The sequence below is a fragment of the Haliotis rufescens genome, unplaced genomic scaffold (genome assembly GCF_023055435.1).
Source record: "Haliotis rufescens isolate VD_foot unplaced genomic scaffold, xgHalRufe1.0.p SCAF_7, whole genome shotgun sequence".
In the NCBI taxonomy this organism is placed as follows: domain Eukaryota; kingdom Metazoa; phylum Mollusca; class Gastropoda; order Lepetellida; family Haliotidae; genus Haliotis; species Haliotis rufescens.
In genome coordinates, this window is record NW_025964361.1 from 21,521,820 (window position 1) to 21,540,752 (window position 18,933).

The window sequence follows — 18,933 nt, forward strand, 5'->3', positions numbered from 1 at the left end:
ATGGACGTCTTAAACTGTATTCATAACAAAAAACAGCTGAAGGTTTTAAGCATGACATTGTTGGCCGACTAAAAAGTGGGATTTGCAGAATCGGTTGATAAAATACAGCACCGTGTATCATACCAAAACATATTATGTATATCCAAAAATATGTATATCCAATGCTCTACATTGGATGTTCAATGAAAACCAAATGAATAATAATGAGGATCAATCCAATGTTTCATTTGAAAGTATAAACTGGTCAGCTACTTAATATAACCAACTTTTATTAACCAATGATTATTAACACCCCAACGCCATTTTGGCAATACGTAGAAATATGGTTACCTCCCCTTGATGTTCGGTTATTTCCGTGACAATCCGGTAATTTGCGAGTGAAAAACAAAAATGGCCGCCTCTTGGATTGAGAAAGTTGGCGAAGTGTAAAGATGACTTCATATTCAAGTATTGGTAAGATATAATTGAGGATCAAATCGCCAGTTTTGAAGATTCGCCTTTTTTCTTTATTTTGAGTGTCATTTGTATTATTTTGAAGTCATATTAATTAGTAAAATTGGATTTGTTATAACCAACCGTCTCGTGCTTACGATTTTGCAAGTCTGTATTCTGATTACACTACCGCCTCGATTTTATCGAAAAGGGTCCAGAAATCGGGGAATGTAAATTGTCCATAGTCAGTATTTTGAAAAACACGTGTCGTATATAAGGTTGTAGATATTGTTGCTTATGCAGCATTGACGACCTACATGATTTCTCCAAGCCAATATTAGCCTGCTCGAGAACCCCCGTGTGCTGACATTCTCTCATTGTTTGCGTTTCGGAAAAGAACGGTGAATAAATCGCAGTTTGTCACTATCAAACGTGTTCATGGACACGTGTGATGGTAGACTTTGTGTTAAGATGATTCTCATTTTCAAAGTTGGGAATAAATGTTTTCCGAATATGGATTATGTAAACTTGTCACTGATAGAAATTGTCACTAGACCTAGTCCTCTCATCCTTGCTATTTTATACCAAACTGCCCAATATAGTTAGGTATGTAAGGACTTGTAGAAATTTGCACTTTTTAAGTGTTTTGTATATGTTATCATTACAAGGACCATTGTACTAAAGTTGTTTCTATCGCAGCATGTACACACCCATGACCTAATATACATTTGACAAAAATGCACACAAAGCATAACATGATCCAGTGAAATGAAACAAAATACACTGTTCTCCCAGCAATATATTGGTTATTCTCATTATTTCAAACATTATCAACTGGATAAACGTTTACCAGGATTATTGGTACTGTCTGATATAATGAACATGTAAGATGTTATGATTGTGATAACTGTTTATAACAATAAGAGTCTTAAAAATACAGTTAATATTGATTCAGAATTTCCTGAAATTAATAGTAGCCAGCGTCAATACTACTGTTTTTACCAAATACATCATAATTGACATACAAGTGCTTGACAATGCCACTATCATTCGCTGGTCCAAGACTAGTGACAATACTGATGGACTAAGTTGTTTACATTCACAAGTTCCAGAATCTAGTTATTTTACACGAATCACAAGTCTGACTTGGGCCGTGGGCTAATATAATTGAACACATGGTGTCTGCTTACTCTGACAAAGTAATAACTGTTCCAAGACATTTAATTTTAGACACTGGGGACACCTTGGGGATTCCGGTCAAGAATGTGCCCCAAGTACCTCATGCTTGTAGTAAGAGCCAACTAAAATGTGGGGATAAGGTGGTCTGTCTCAGCAATTGTGGTCAAATGTGGAATGATGGCAAATCTTTCTATGCTAAGTAATAATGAGAACATTTAGACTGTCTGTCAGTGATTCAAAATCATGTTGGAACTCACATCAAATTTGGTATAGTCTGTACCCATGTGTTAAGGTATTTATAAAACACTTTTATGGAACAGTAGAAAGGCAACTTGCTCTTGCTCTAGTATTTACCACATGACTTGCCACACTGAAGCACATGTAGCATGTATTATCATGGATATATGTGTCTTCAGGCAAGTGACTTATTTCTAAATATGCCTATGGTCGCCCAGCAGTGAATGGGTACCCAGTAGGATGAGATGGTAATATGTCATTCAACATTCTAGCCACTCATGGGTTGTGTGTCATGGGTTGTATACTCTCCAGGAAGCTGAGAATGGAAATTGAGGGCCCACTGATCCATTGATCCAATAATGGTGCACTTTCAACCTGATATTTAGCTTGAAACAGTGCTATACAAGTGGGTGGTGATCATGATTATATTTGTTGTTATTATTATCGTGAAGCTGTGACCTGACGCACTAGCCTCTGGTCTGGGCTCCAGTGCATGATATGTCTTCACAACACTCTAAGTATGGAAAAAGGGCTACTGCGGTAGTTTCAGTGGCTGTCTTCAAATGTAGAATTTAACCAAGGTATCAAATGAAATAAATAAGCATTAAAAGCTAAATAGCAATACCAAGTAGAAAACATACATATTCACCATGTGCACGACTGGGACTATTATTGTTCACTTTACAGAACAAGATGATAAAAAATATTTTCTCAAAAAGTGTGGAATTATATCCCTTCATCATGTTCATCCTGTATAATGACAATGTGTTGGTACTTTCAACAAATAAGCTGATCCACTAGCAGGAGCATGACTAGACAAATGACTGTAAACATCAATCCGTGTACATGGTGCATGCAATCTAATAATTGTTATAGTCCAAGTGTTTAAATGAAAACTTTTAAGTACCAGCCTCTTCATTTTGTAAACCTAGTATACTGATATATCTAACCTCCCAGCATGAACACAAGAACCCCTCTTCAGTCCAGTGGTAGAGTGTCTGTCTGGAGAGCGGAAGGTTGGGTTTTATCCCCAGTCACATTATTCCAAAAGACCTTAAAAGATGGTACCCTGCCTGGCGCTCAAGTCAGTAGACTGTCTGTGTGGGGTATTCATGTTAATCTGTGGCATGTTTTCTCAGTGGGCTAGCTCTATAAAGTCGGCATTAGTCCGGTCTAGTACAAGCAGCTACACACACGCACATGCATGCACGTCGCTACAGTGCAATAATCTTGAACACGATGTTAAACCCCATTTCACCTCCCCATCTCACCCAGCATGAACAGACTAATGTCAGAAATGCCAGAATATTTAATGTGACGTAAAGAAGTGAAATAGTTTTAACATTATTTTGTAATTGTCAAGCAAAGGCGATATGGCACTTGCCAAGTTGACTATCATCAATAAATTCCATTTTGAAATGCTGCTATCTCAATTAATTGATTATCATGATTATGCAGTCACTGCTTATTGTAACCTTTCGTTTAGTCAAGCCTAGACCCTGATATAGCAATGGTATGCATGTTGTTCCTTCACTCACAGAAAATGGCAAGTCAGGCATGCTTTATTAAAATGTGTATGTTGACAATGCACTGTTTTTTTTACTGAGAAGTCTGTTGCATGTCATATGTTAGTTATTTTGAACATGTTTTGGATTATGACTGGAATTTATGAGTCATAGCACTGGGGTTTATTCAAGTTTTAGTTACAGCATGTTGCAACTTTTTGTGATTCTATATTTTATGATTATTTTTATTTATTAAAATGGAATAAACAGTGTGGTTAGAAACTAGAATAGGTATGCCTTTAAAATTGCTATCTGTGTAAACATGATAAACAAGATGTTTGCTAAAATGTTCTTCCTCATTACTAGACAGTAGATAACACTCCTGCAATCCAGGAAGTAATGATCAACAACAATTGATTATTCATCTATCACATAAAAGGGGCTTGGGAGGCTGAGTGGTCCCTTTTTTTGGTCCCAAGTTTTGTCCCTTAGCCGTTCCAGTATCAACTAACATGGATTCAAATACAAAATTAATCTCAGTTATTATCCTTGATCTATCGGCAACAACCTATGATAGTGGGTTTCATTGAAGTGGTAAGCGTACAATTACAACCTCCATCACATTCCATCAACTTTGAGTTCTCGAAACCATGATACAAATGAAATGCTGTTCAAATATGTCAAAGTGACCCAAAAAACCCATGATTCACTCAATCTGATAATATAGGAAACCTAAAAAGAAAGTATACTCTGATACTATAGAATTGTAATATTTGATTGATGCATAATGCAGTAAGAACCCAAGCCATTATCCAAAACACAAAGTTTTAACATGTATGTGGTAATTATATGAGTGCATGCATTTGTATGGCCCTGGGTAGAAAAGACCGTCTCCATGGTCTAGTGGTAGAGTGCCGCCCAGAGAGACGAGGTCCGGGGTCTGATCTCTGGCCGCGTCATACCAAAAGACGTTAAAAGATGGTACTTGTTGTTACTCTGTCTGGCGCTCGGCATTAAGGGGCTAAAACAAGGAGTGGTCGGCTCGGAGTCAGTATACTGTGTCTGAGTGGGATATTCATGTTAAACTGCGGCATGGTATCTCAGTCAGCGAGCTAGCACCATGAATCGGCATCAGTCCGGATTAGTACAAGCAGCCACACAAACACACACACATGTACATGCACATCACTATATAAGTGCAATAATCTTGGACGTGACGTTAAACCCCATTTCACCTCACCTCACCTGAGTAGAAAAACTGGATAACGTGGAAAACAGCTGTCAAAACTCAATGACATGGCTTTCATTGAAGGTTTTTTGATTGGTATATTGGCAAGAACAGAATACACACTTTCTGTTTGATACATTGAGAATGAGAGTGAAAGTTAAATTAACAATTATTGAATTAATAATTAATAATGCAAGAGGGACTGTGATGTTCTTTGGTCTGGGTGGGCTCTGGCCGTTCTGGCCTTCAAACTGTGAGCTGTTCAATATTGATGAAACTTTGTCCCCAACAGTTGTTTTGTTCATGGCTCAGCAACCTTACATGTCATTTCAGTATGACACACCTCGGCCACATGTGGCTCATGGCAAAACTGTGTTTCTCACTCAGAATTATGTCCATGTCCAGGGTGTTCACAATATTTAATCCCTGTTGAACACCTTAGGGATGAGCTTGATTGCTGTGTATACCGTTTTCTAAGATTCTTTGCTAAAAGATCAAAGGCACACTTTTTGAGTTACGCCATAATGGTCTGACATGATGACCCTGTTCAAAAAACCTCCCCTGTATCCTTGGTAACATTGTTCTCTCCTTACTGTCAAGCAAGATGGCGCATCTACATCAATTATTGATTAGTGTAATAGTTTCTTTGGACTGGTGGGGTAATTGAATGTTATTACCCGGGAAGAAATATAGCAGTATGATGTCAACCATCTCAAATGCTCCAGGGTTTTCCCCCCCACATATTCAAACCACTTTGTCAGCTTTAGAAATTGGCACTAGTCATGTAGTCCTTGCCAAACTGCCCAATAGAATTTTGCCCTTTTTAAGAGTTTTGGTATATATGTTATTATGAGGACTAGTGGGCTAGAACTGTTACTTTCTATCGTTGTATGTCCATGTCACAGCAGCCACTAGTTGTGAGAGGTGGGTGTTGGTGCCCTAGGAATTATGTCTCTGGACACAGGCATGAGCAATCACAGAAGAGTTTGATGGCCGTGTGTACACCTGTTGTTCAGTGTAGGCCAGGGGCGGTCGGGTAGCCTAGTGGTTAAAGCATTCGCTCGTCATGCCGAAGACCCGGGTTCGATTCCAGACATGGGTACAATGTGTGAAGCCCATTTCTGGTGTCCCCCGCCATGATATTGCTGGAACATTGCTAAAAGCAGCGTAAAACCATACACACACACTCACTCAGTGTAGGCCATTAACTATTTAACAACATGCTGCAGTCAAACACACAAAATGAACACTGTTGCTCTTCCTTTGCCTTGTATGTCCCACGGCAACACCATATAATGCCCCAGGCCTTTGATTCATGTCAGTAAACGGTATCATGTAGAGCAACCAACTTGGTAAGCACACTATTTCATAGCTTGATAACATTATCAATGGAAACGAAGATGCAACTTTTGCGACAGAAAACACATCAACTCACAATGACCAGCGACATTGAACATCAGCTCTGTTTACATACATGTGTAAGATCGCCGCCACAATGTACTCGTGGAATGTTTCGAGTTATATGATTAAACTGAAGCAAATCATTGTATAAAGCGAAATATAAATCCTGCATGGGGTTATGGATAATCACACACGGACCAGATCATAAAATGTGACTTTGTTACACCATATAAACTACCAATTTTAGTTCTGTTTTATTATGTTCAAAACATACTTTGTCTCTTAACGTCAGACAATTTGGTGGAACAGCCTGTCAGCTAGCCCTGTTTTGAGGTTTTTTATTTTAAGGGGCGTTGAATACAGGTTTCTTTTTAAACCCATCTTTAATAAAACACAAGGTTAATCCTAGAAAAGTAATAAAGTTTGCTCTTCCCCCATGTGTAGTGTAATAAAGTATAGCTTTGCCCATGTCTAAGTACACTTCAACTAACAAACCACTTGCAGTTGCCACAGGCTCTTGTTGAATTGGGGGCGGTCGGGTAGCCTAGTGGTTAAAGCGTTCGCTCGTCAGGCCTAAGACCTGGGTTCGATTCCCGACATTGGTACAATGTGTGAAGCCCACTTGTGGTGTCCCCCGCCGTGATATTGCTGGAATATTGCTAAAAGCGGCGTAAAACCATACTCACTCACTCACTCTTGTTGAATTGTGGAATATCCCACTCAGAATGGTGTTCAGCGCTATAGAGTCGATGGACGCACAACCTACGGACGCACAACCTACGTAACTGTATAATTTGGATGGAGTGATGTTTTCATCATGGGTGCTTGACCGTTGGTATGGCATATAGACTATTGGTGGCACACACGAATGTAACACATCTTATTCTGCAGCAACATGGTGTTTCTGTTTGATATCTGTGATCAATTTCCTTGACCAGTATTTTGTATGAAATAAAATATGGTCGGATATAGAGTGTATGCCTTCTTTTGGGGCTGAGTATAGTTATGATTGTCTTAAATGATACCAAGCACTGGTCTGTCAGTATGCATGTATAATACATGTGTCACCTAGATACTTCATAGGGGCGGTCGGGTAGCCTAGTGGTTAAAGCGTTCGCTCGTCACGCCGAAGATCCGGGTTCGATTCCCGACATCATCGTCACATGGGTACAATGTGTGAAGCCCATTTCTGGTGTCCCCCGCCGTGATATTGCTGGGATATTGCTAAAAGCGGCGTAAAACCATACTCACTCACTCACTAGATACTTCATATTTAACTTGCTCCTGTGTAATACCAATTTTAAAAGTTCTGGTATCTGACTAGCTTTCGTTTGCACGATGAGTAATACATATCTCACTGAAAAGCATGAGTTATGACACACAGAGTATCACACCTGTAGCATCACTGTGGCATTCTGAGTGACACACCTTCCTTCCGAACTGATGCAATACCTTGATTCATTCATACTGTACTTCAACGCTGCCTGTGGTCATTCTTGTGTATACTAGAATGTCATGCTTGCTATGAAGGCAAACTGAATTAGGGGTTGTGAAGCTACCTTGTGTGGCCCTGCAGATTGTGTGTGAATGACCTGGCTCTTTGTGATCTAACATTATGGGTCATTGCTCATGCTATCGAACACCCATTGCAGGGTAGCTAAGGCTTCAGTGACATTGGTCATGGTTTGGTCGTTCATGAGTAATCATGGTGATGGTGAGTGTGTATGTGTAAAAATGGTAAAAGCATACTTCTGTTTTACAAATGTTTACTGGAGTGTTTTATCCCTATACCATATTTACATATTCTGTTTGTACTTTTTTACTTTTATCATATTTACATGTTCTGTTTGTACTTTTACCATATTTACATGATCTGTTTGTACTTTTACCATATTTACATGATCTGTTTGTACTTTTACCATATTTACATGTTGTGTTTGTACTTTTACCATATTTACATGTTGTGTTTGTACTTTTACCATATTCACATGTTGTGTTTGTACTTTTATCATATTTACATGTTCTGTTTGTACTTTTACCATATTTACATGTTGTGTTTGTACTTTTACCATATTTACATGTTGTGTTTGTACTTTTACCATATTTACATGTTGTGTTTGTACTTTTACAATATTTACATGTTCTGTTTGTACTTTTTTACTTTTATCATATTTACATGTTCTGTTTGTACTTTTACCATATTTACATGATCTGTTTGTACTTTTACCATATTTACATGTTGTGTTTGTACTTTTACCATATTTACATGTTCTATGGTAGTTAGGCTTAATCTTGCACATGATGTACACCAATGGCTCTGTTATGTCTTTATGGCTATACACAATATAATGAACTCATTCTCTTTATCATGTTTATGTCCCTTTCATGTCCTTCCTATTGACCAATCAGATTCTATCTCTCATATCACTTGCATTTGCTTAAAAGAAAATGGTGGTGTCAAGTCAAGGCGATCTGATCGATAATCAACATCTATACTGTAATAAAACAGGCCTTACCTTGACTAAAAACCTGAAAACATTTGTAAAATATCTGTCGATGCCCAGTTGGTAGTAAACATGTTTTGCAAATCCTGCAGTCGATAAAAATCTGTACGTTCAAGTCCGTGTTGTTTACGAATCAGATGTTTAGTTCATTGCGAGATTTGGATTGGACTATGCATAGACTTGTTGGTCCGGCCAAAATGTTACTCCGGATATTTATTTCATTTTCCTTCTTACATTACAATAATAATAACTGTGATAATAGTATATAATGCATATGCATTTGCCAAGAAGCAGTAACATGTTATTCGACAGAAACACATACATTACTGAGAGTTACCAAAACGAGAATGTCAATTACCTGGAAGTGGTATTCACCAAGCCTAAGCCAATCTGATGTCTCAATTGTTGGAACCTCCTGAAGTAATTGTAGCAAAAGTTACATAGTTTAATATTTTCAATCTGCTTTTGTCTCTATAATATTATGAAACAGTTATTAAGTTCCTGTGTTTATGGATCCTGAAAATGCAAAATCTTTACCTGAGGTTGTTGCTGCTTTTTGTGGTCCATTGATTGAGTATTAATCTCATATTAAGTCAATAATTGTAAAATATATGTGATATGTAACACATTATGTAAATCAGCACACTTGGGACTCTGGTGTACGTATTATCTGTCCCTTGTGAGTGAATGCTGACAATCCTGGAGGTCATGGCTTGGGGGTAACCGTTTCTTCTCTCAAGACAGATAATCTGCAATTCCTTCTTGGTTATTCTCTGATTATATGAGGGGCGGTCGGGTAGCCTAGTGGTTAAAGCGTTCGCTCGTCACGCCGAAGACCCGGGTTCGATTCCCGACATGGGTACAATGTGTGAAGCCCATTTCTGGTGTCCCCCGCCGTGATATTGCTGGAATATTGCTAAAAGCGGCGTAAAACCATACTCACTCACTCACTCACTCTGATTATATGTGTGTGTAACCATGGTAATGTTCAGCTTTTCATGATAAGTAACAGGTTTATGTTACCATGGTGAATGAACTAGGAATTTTTGTTATTAATTCTGTACAAGATAATGAACAGTATGTTACAATTGATGAATATAAATGTTCAAATGAACTTGAAATAAGTAAGACTAATAACTCAACATTTAACATTGTTGTCAGCTGTAAACCTGTAAACATGGTTCACATGCTTCTCATCAGTCATTTATCAATTTAACATTGGTCGCCCTCATAGAACATGTCTGGGATGAGATGGAGAGACACCTATGACAGGACCAGACCCAGCCAGCTATTTTCAATCATCTGGTGTCTTCAATAAGTCACCGCCACCTCGCCTGTATGAATGCAAATTCTGGTCACACCCAATATTGACATTATTAATTGAGTTGTTACCCAATATTGACATTGTTAATTGAGTTGTTACCCAATATTGACATTATTAATTGAGTTGTTACCCCACCCATCTTTTAGGGTGTATCGCTCTGTCTCCTCGTAACAGATATGGGTTTTGTCAATAATTTGTTATGATAAAACATTGGTCAGACGAATGACCAAATATTATGTAGTTATTTTCAGTAATAACATTTACACGACTTTATATGAACCACAGTTACTATTTTTTGCTAGTATATATCAATTATAGAATCTTTTTGTTGGATATGATAAGAAAGACACTTGAGAACTTTGGGTGGGGTGGAATAGGACACTTCACTGTTAACACGTGGAAGTTGCCTACCTGTTGATAGCAGAATAGGTTTGATAATCTCATCTACAGATGATGAAATATTTACAATTACAGTCACAGCATTAGGAATGTCAGAGGGAAACAATTTTTTATTTTATTGCAAGTTGAAAAATATCCCAATCTGGCTGAAATGAAGTGGAAACTTTCAAATGCCACATCAGTTCACCGATGTCGAAGTCAAATATTTGCTGCTTGTCATGTAGAATAAGTAATTTCCCTGTCTCCTTACCTAAATGAAATTGTAAGCATTCTCTTGAAACTTGTCATAAACATGTGATAAAGAATTTAGAGGTTTCCATGGTTACAAAGAAAAGTATTCCCTGTTTCCAGTTTCCATAAGCTTGCAGACTTTTTACAGTTGCCCAAACTACACTTTATCAAGCATTATGGTGTTTATAATTCTGTACTTCCATAATGCTGTTTATCTGTTTGTAGATGTAATGTGGTAATGTGTATGTCTTATGTGTTTATGTTCATTTTATTCATCATAATTAGATATGTAATTTTGACTTGAAAGAAAAGGTCATGCGATTGATTATGTCTGTTTTTGGGGGGCAGTAGTGAAAATACCTGCTTTAATTGATCATCTATATCATGTGCAACAAAGCCTTCTTTGGAAAGGACTTCCTTTGTGTTGAAACATGAGACTAATGTTGACATACCTGGAGGAAGTATGAAATCAACAGGTTTATGTTACTTAAATCTACCTGATAGAGTTGTGCACAGCTAGCTGTTTGTCCAGTTCATATCAACATTACTAAACTGTATGTAATTGCCAGTATTTTGGTTTGCTAACAATGATTAAATCAATCAGTGATAGAAATTAGCATTTATATAGTCCTTACCAAACTGCCCAATAATAAGGTAGCATAAGGACCAGAAGAAATTTGATACCTTTTAACTGTTTTGCTATATATATGATTTCATTATGGCATGTATAATGAATAGAGGACAAAAATGTCAGTTTCCATCACTGTCATTGTATTTAGCAACTGATAAATTGCAAACATGTAGGCCAGTTCACACTCAAACTACTTTTATCACTGAGCTGTCGCATTTTTTACCCTTCCACAGACAAAAAAACCCAAATGGAATTGGGAAACCAAACAAAAAATGTCAGCAAGGCATTGGCATCATTACCTGCTCATAAAATTGAATTGCAGGTTGCCAGGATACATACCAGGTTGCCTCATGCACCAAGTAGCTAGGATACATACCAAATTCTCTTTTGTGCCAGGTCTCATACACAAGCACCAGGTTGCTAGGATACGTACCAGTTTGCCTCATATATATATGCATATCTGCACCAAGTTGCTTGGACACAAACATGGTTACTATGATACACACAAGCTCGTCAACATTTTCTGTAGTTGTGGCCGTTTTGGGCATCTTGTTCATCTTGTATTGTCTTTGAGGATCTCTACTTCCCTCTTGAACATGTTGAAGTTCCCTGCCCCACCTATTAACAGTGGCAAAGGAAAGAGCATCATCCTTTAAACATGGATGGCGGCTGTTCCAAGGATACACACCAGGGTGCTGGTCTACGCATAGGGCACGTTGCAAACGACAAATCATTGGGACTAGACGAAGCAAATTAATTGCTCCTCCCAGGGTCTGCAACAGCTCGAAGAGCTTGCGCACTCTTCCAAAATGGCAGCATGTGTTGCTTTACCCAAATGAAGAACAAAAGAGAAGAAGCTTGATTTTTATTTGGTTTGTTGTTTAACGCCACACTCAGCAATATTCCAGCTATATGACTGCGGTCTGTAAATAATCTAGTCTGGGCCATACAATCCAGTGATTGATATGAGCATCGATCCATGTAATTGGGATCGACCAAGTCAGCGAGCCTCACCACCCGATCCCGTTAGTCGCCTCTTACGACAAGCATAGTCGCCAATTATGGGTTGCTGAAGACCTATTCTACCCCGAACCTTCAGGGGTCAAAGAAGCTTGATGACGAGCCCATTAATTTATGACAATTGATGACTACTTTGAAGATGTAGAGCAGACTGGGGATGCTGGGATGTTAGCTGCCTTTGCCAAATTACCAGTTGACCCAGTCAAGAATTTCTTGTTCTGTTCTTATTCAAACTCAAATTTCTGTCAGCCGCCATTTTGGTTTGAGAGCGAAGTGACGTCAGCCATCGATTAGTGAGATTGCAAGCGACTGAAAATTAGCTCCCCACTGTACATTGCTTGCAAGCGGTTGGCTTTTTAAAACGCACCCAATGTTGCCAGGGTTTATATAGCAGGTTGCTTGGATATGCACCAGGCTGCTTGGCTACACATGGTTGCTGGGATACATTCAATATTGCTAGGATAGATGCCAGGTTGCTTGGATACACACCATGGCCATGTTCAACAAAGCGATAGTGGCACTGCGACTGTCGTAAGTCTATGTTGAAGTGTAGGACTTACGATCGTTTTAGCAATATGATCAGTTTGTGAAAAGGGGCCCGGGCTGCTATGCTACACGGGGTTGCCAGATATATATCCCTGGTTGCTAGGATACATTACATGCCAGACTGCTTGGATACACACCAGGCTGCTAGGCTACACATGGTTGCAAGTTATTATATACCAGGTTCCTGGGATACATATCAGATTGCTAGGACACACTCCAGATTGCCAGGTTATTCATTGAAACCCTGTTGATATTTTCAGGACAGTTCCAAGTATTCCCACTGAAATTACCAGATTAACTCAGTTACATACCTGTTTGTACTGAGTGGTTCCTGATCTATAAATATATCTGCTTTGCTTGGCATTCTTACTTTTGTATTCTGTAAAAGAGATGAAAGACTGTCAAGATGTTTGATGTCTGCACAGTCTCTCCAGTTGCATAAGAATAGAGTGGTTTCTTGTTGCAGCTGACATGTGTTCAGAAAGATATGTCATTGTTTTTTTGTTTATTAAACTTGAAGCCATCTGATGTTGAAGGGGATATAGTAGCGAGCTTCCTCCTTCTGTCCACCTGTGTCATGTCTAGTAGATGCTCTTTATCCATCACAACTCAAGTCACACTCAAAACCTGATGAGGATATTACCAAGAAACGTGACACACATACACATCAACTTGAAGTGTTATAGAAAAGGAATAGTTGACATTATGTGCAAGAAAGGCTACCTTGGTTGAAAAAAATGCTTGTTGTCATATGTATCATGTTAAAGCACCTATATTTGATGCATGGAAACTCAATACTAGTCATGTAAAGGAGAATGATTCCATCATAAAAGGGAATAACTATTTAATCTAGCTGGGCAACAAGAACATTTTTACTCAAATTGCATCAATTATGAACAAACACTGGCAATATTAACATGATCATATTTCAACTTCTTTTCATCCTGCACTTTACAGTTCCTTTATCAAGCTTTTATTATTGCTGGTATGCTGAAGTTCTAACATTTCAAGGGATGCAGTATATTCTGCGTCCAACCTCAACATTTGTGCTTTGCGTCAGACCCTGCATCTAATAACTAAATGCTTCTGTGGAGTAGATGGTAAGAGAGTGGAAGGTCAGCGGGTTGAGCCTGACACCACCTGCATCATACCAAAGGATGTACAAATAAAAGATAGTGCTTGTTGTTACCTTCAGCATTAAGAGGATAGAACAAGGACTGGCCGGTTTGTAGTCAAGATGATCTGTCAGAGTGGGGCATCCATGTTAGAGCTGTGGCATGGTACCTCAGTAGGAAAGCAGTACAAAACCAGTATAAGTACAGACAAGCTTGCACAACGCATGCACAGGGTTTTACCTTGACTTACAAAAGTGGCTATCTAGGGGACTCCCAATAATTAATTTTAAGGGTCTTTGCAGGCAATATGAGGGTCCTGTAAAGTAATGAAACAGTGTATTTTACTGTAAAAATACACTGTATGTTTTGATAATTGCTTTAAATCCTGGAATGAATCAATGGTCATGTCGTCAGTGGTCATGATTGATGAATGAATGACGCCGGCTCTTGATGCACTGTAGGTACAATAAATATTTTTGTATTCTATTTCTGCACCAGATCTCAACGTTTGTGCATAATGGATGCACATTTGTGCGTTGCGTAAAACCCTGACTACTTTTGAAAAAAGTAGCTAAATTTATTATTTGTGACTTAAAGCCATATATGTGACCTAGTCTTTTGGCTCCCTGTAAATTGAATTGGGTAGATACAATTTTCAGGAAAATTAGTTCATGTAAGGAACCGTTAATCAGTAAACTGCTGTTTATCTCTCCATGAATTAAACTAATTAAGTGTTCATTATTGATGTGATGAGTAGTTACACAACCCGTCCCATACAAGGCATAATATTGATCATGTTATAAATATAACTTCAAACAATGTGAAGAGCGTAGTAATCAGCACATATACAATAACATTCTTTCAATTATTTCAAGTATATCACGGCTTTCATGTTTCTATTTCTGTCCCCAGGACATCACAGATGGCTCTGTGAATGTGGTAAGAGGTGGTGGTGTAATCATGGGGTAGTCCTGAAGTCCAGGAGACATTAGATGCTGGCTACAAAGAGATTTTGTCATGTCTTCCATGTCATTATGTGAGCGCGGAACAGAAGTCAAGACGATTACGAACCATTTTCATAGAGCATAATGTGGACATTAGATTGATAAATGTTTGTGTCTGTTATCAGGTTCAGTCATGATCAATAGATGATGAAGTCATGTGTCTTCTTATGCACGTTGCGATCAGGGAAGGATGGGTATTTAAACTAGAATCTAGATGTGTTGTGGATAGAGTGTCTGTCTGGAGAGCGGAAGGTAAATGGTTTGATCATACCAAAGGACATTAAGAGATGGTACTTGTGTTGGCTGATAGTGCTTGGCATACCGGTATAGGGATAAAACAAGGACTGGTTGGCTCAGAGTCAGTTTACACTGTGTGTGTGGGTCCGAGAGTAGTACTCACTCACACGTGTTCAAGAACCTTGAATGCAACGATAAATTTCACCTCACCTCCACCTGTTGATTTTAATGCATATACAACTACAAGTCATTACACTTGTCATCTATGCATCCATACTACCTCCTTTGCACACCAGTAACCATTATGATAAGTCAACTTTACCCTGTCTGCTTGCCTCCTTCAACATCTTTATTACCAGGATTACATGGAACCTGAAACAACACTGCTTCCTCGAACCTGTCCCAGGCTTCCCTCGTCAGGCACATTTTGGAACTGATTAGTTGTAATAAGTCATACTTTTTTCCACTCTTGAAACTGATATATATATATTATATCTTTATACGTTATCGATAGGACATATTTCCGAGTGTACAGGCAGATATAGGTATTATTAGAGGTTTGAAGTGTATCACAATATTGTATGATGCACAAGGCCATATTGCGATATGTATCCCCGTATGTTGTATAATTCTAAATTTTGAATTCAAAAGCAATTTGAAATGCCAGCAGGGGTTGAAAAATACCATTGCCCGACGCCCGTGCCAAGTAAGGTTTAGATGTCGGGCGTGTAATATACGTTTTCTAGCATGCCCGTGGACAAGTAGAGCACACAAAATGAACTGGGTCAAGTTTCACGCGAATGTAATCATGTGATCATGTTACGGTATTTGATTGGCTAATATTTTGTTAGTGTCCCAGACTGACAATGTAATTTGCATACAGCTACGCCAGTCAACCAATGGGATTAATACATTTCGATGTCAGGCAGGTCAACAACGAGAACCAGGCTTGTTTCATTGTTAACACTTCCATATATGGCACAAGTTTCTTGGAAATGGAATTTCTTGGAAATTGTAACGCCAGGTTGAAACATTTTCCGACTTTAGATGCTTCGTTAGGCCGAGCTTTGATGAAATATAATTTTGTCGAACTACAACAAACGGAACTTTTAACGAGTGAAAGTATGGCATTTATTTAATATGTGTTTCTTTTCGTTGTCAACTAAAGTTCATTCGAGGCGCTGACCGTGGTTGCTGTAAATAACAGCGAGTTGTGCGATCTATCGACCCCTTTACGCACGATTTCGGCAAAATTGATCTAAACTGTATTGAATGAAATTTTAAATAAAATTAATAAAGTATGCTACAAACATATGTCAAGGTACAATCGTGGTTTTTTTATAACCAGATAGTAATAATAGGATTTAATTGCGGAATTTGTTGATTGGTATTTCCGGTGTTGCGTACAGGTGGTAATGATTTTGCGATGGGGAAATGACATCGTGTCAGTGACTTGAGTTTACTAAAAGTGTATATAAGTTTTGGGAACCATGTGTTACCGCACACCATAACCGAGTTAGCGCTATATTGAAGAGTGCAATAGCGAGGGATCACTGTAAGTAAATCTGTTGTTTCAAATGAGTAAGCTAGTAAAGGACAGAGTAGCCTCCCTTTGCCTCATTAGCACCCAGAGGGGTATCTGCAATAACAATTTATATTGCCAGTACCGCACATGGCCGATCATGTCTCAGCGGTCTATTTTAAGTTTCTTTGGCGGTGGGGACGAACTTAAAAGGAAGGCAGAGGGAAATTCCGAAAGTTGTATGTCGGCAAAGAATAAAAAGTATGACGAATGTAAACGAAAACGAACATTCATCGCTGGGTGGAAAGACCAGTTTCCTTGGGTTGCGTATGATGACACAGCGAAAGTCATGAAGTGCACCATTTGTTCCAAGTACCCAAACATACACGCTTGCAATCGTAAGAGAACGTTTATTGATGGATGTTCAAATTTCATAATTTTATTCTCAGTTCTGCAGCAGTAACATTTTACTGAATTTATTAGCTTGATTTTGGGCTAGTACATTTTAAAATAGGGCAAGTGAGAATGTTGGTCATACTTGCCCTTGGTCAAGTAACATTTTTAATAATTTTTCAACCCCTGGCCAGTGTATGAATTGAAGTTCATAATCGGAACAAAACAAGATGCTGGTACAACGTTATGTTTACTAATTCCATAAATACGCACGAATGCATGTTCAAGATGAACACTCCAGGTAATTTGGCAAGTTCTTAACTAACAGTAAAATAACACATGATAAAAATCGCTGTTTTAAATAACCCCATTTTCCAAGCATTACAAAATGATATTTAGGACATAACCATACTGTGTTTTCAACGTAGAGCTAGGTTACCTGTAGATTTAACAACGCTAAATTGAATTTGGAACCGAATGCGCAGAGTGAGGTTTCAAATGTTAAATTTAGTGCGGTTAAATCTACAGATAACCTAGGTCTACATTGAAAACACAGTATGTTGTCTCTGTTGTCTCCAAAACGTAAATACATTCCCTTTTTAGATTTCTATCATGTTTTCTGCACGAAATATATTGCCACACATCCTTTGAATATTGTCGTAACCGCATCTGTTTATTTTGTAACCTGTAATTGTAGATATAATTATTTAAATATGCTTACCGACAATGACTGAAAATAGTACTATTCTATGAATATTAGCTTCAGCGGTGATGCGGCCGTCAAACCAGCTGTTTCAATCATAGGGGGTGTGATTGTGATTAATAAGCCTCTGATTGACCCATCAGAATCAAGTAAATTCCAAATTCATGGTAGAATGTGATTTATTATCCAAAACTGGCTCCCACAGTAATTATGGCTTGAAGATATCGCTGCAATGAAATTGCATCACAATGCTTTGCAGACCATTGTGACGTCATAGGTTACCATGATGTCACAAGCAAATGACATCACTAATGGCTCTGCTACTGAAGCTGTTAGCAGTACTTTTTACACTTAAGACACTGCTTATTACTGTCTACAAACTGGCAAGCCTCAGAGTTTTTCCACTTTTTTCAATGAGTGTTGATATACTTCATATCAAAAGACACTGGGGTGAGATTCACTATACGTATCATGGATATTTACGAGTGAACCTCAATTTTCAGATATACTGGTAATCCAGCGCACCCTTAGACATGACGGCTGTGTAGATGTGATGTTTGTGTGGGTGTAAGCTGTGCAACATGTGATTGCAGCATATGAGCATGCTGAGTTGTTATACAATATATCTTTGTAAGCACATGCAGCTTTGATATTTGTTAGACTGCTTTGAATACAAAGCAATAAACATTAAGTCAGTTTCATGTGATACAATAATCATGGTACTCTTTCTAAAATGTGAGTTCAAGCAGGAAAAACACATTGAAAAGGTGATAGGTACGTTTTGGAAGATTCTTGACGTGAAATGATAGATCATGGTACACTAGCATTGTCCATTATCACAATGAAACAATCTGGTGTTGTCAGGTTATTGCATGGCGCCAAGCGCTGTGCTTTGTATCTCTTCATGAAGGTACATGGGGGAAATACATACTCCGTCAATTGACTCAGTCATGTTTGAGTTTAACGTGAAATTTATGCATTGTACACATAATAAAAGATATGAAGTTTATTAAAGACACCTTAAACATGTTGAATTCCAGCATCTATGGTTTTACAGTTATAGGAGGGAAACATGCTACTTGCCTGCACTTGATTCTATTCAACAGTTATCATGGTTCAATCAGTTCCTATCCTTGTTTGTTGAATCATGTTTAAGTACCATGTGTTATCATCAGAATGATGACAACTAATTATTATAAGACAAAGGTTATGAATGTGTGCAGAACGTATTCATCAGGAACATGTATACTGACTAAGGGACAAAGTAGAAAAGTTGCGGTACCTTTTCTGTGTTTTTGATGTTTTGAAAATTTACTATTTTT

The 18,933-nt window shown here is 38.2% G+C and overlaps 1 protein-coding gene across 1 annotated transcript in view; it reads left to right on the top strand.

The window, feature by feature from the left end:
- Positions 1–345: 345 nt before the first annotated feature.
- Positions 346–18,933, top strand: part of LOC124139839 (F-box/WD repeat-containing protein 7-like) — a 51,799-nt gene continuing 33,211 nt past the window's right edge. The window contains exon 1 of the mRNA XM_046507211.2: positions 346–453. The gene's annotated coding sequence lies outside the window, so the exon portion shown is untranslated. The remainder of the gene's footprint in view (positions 454–18,933) is intronic.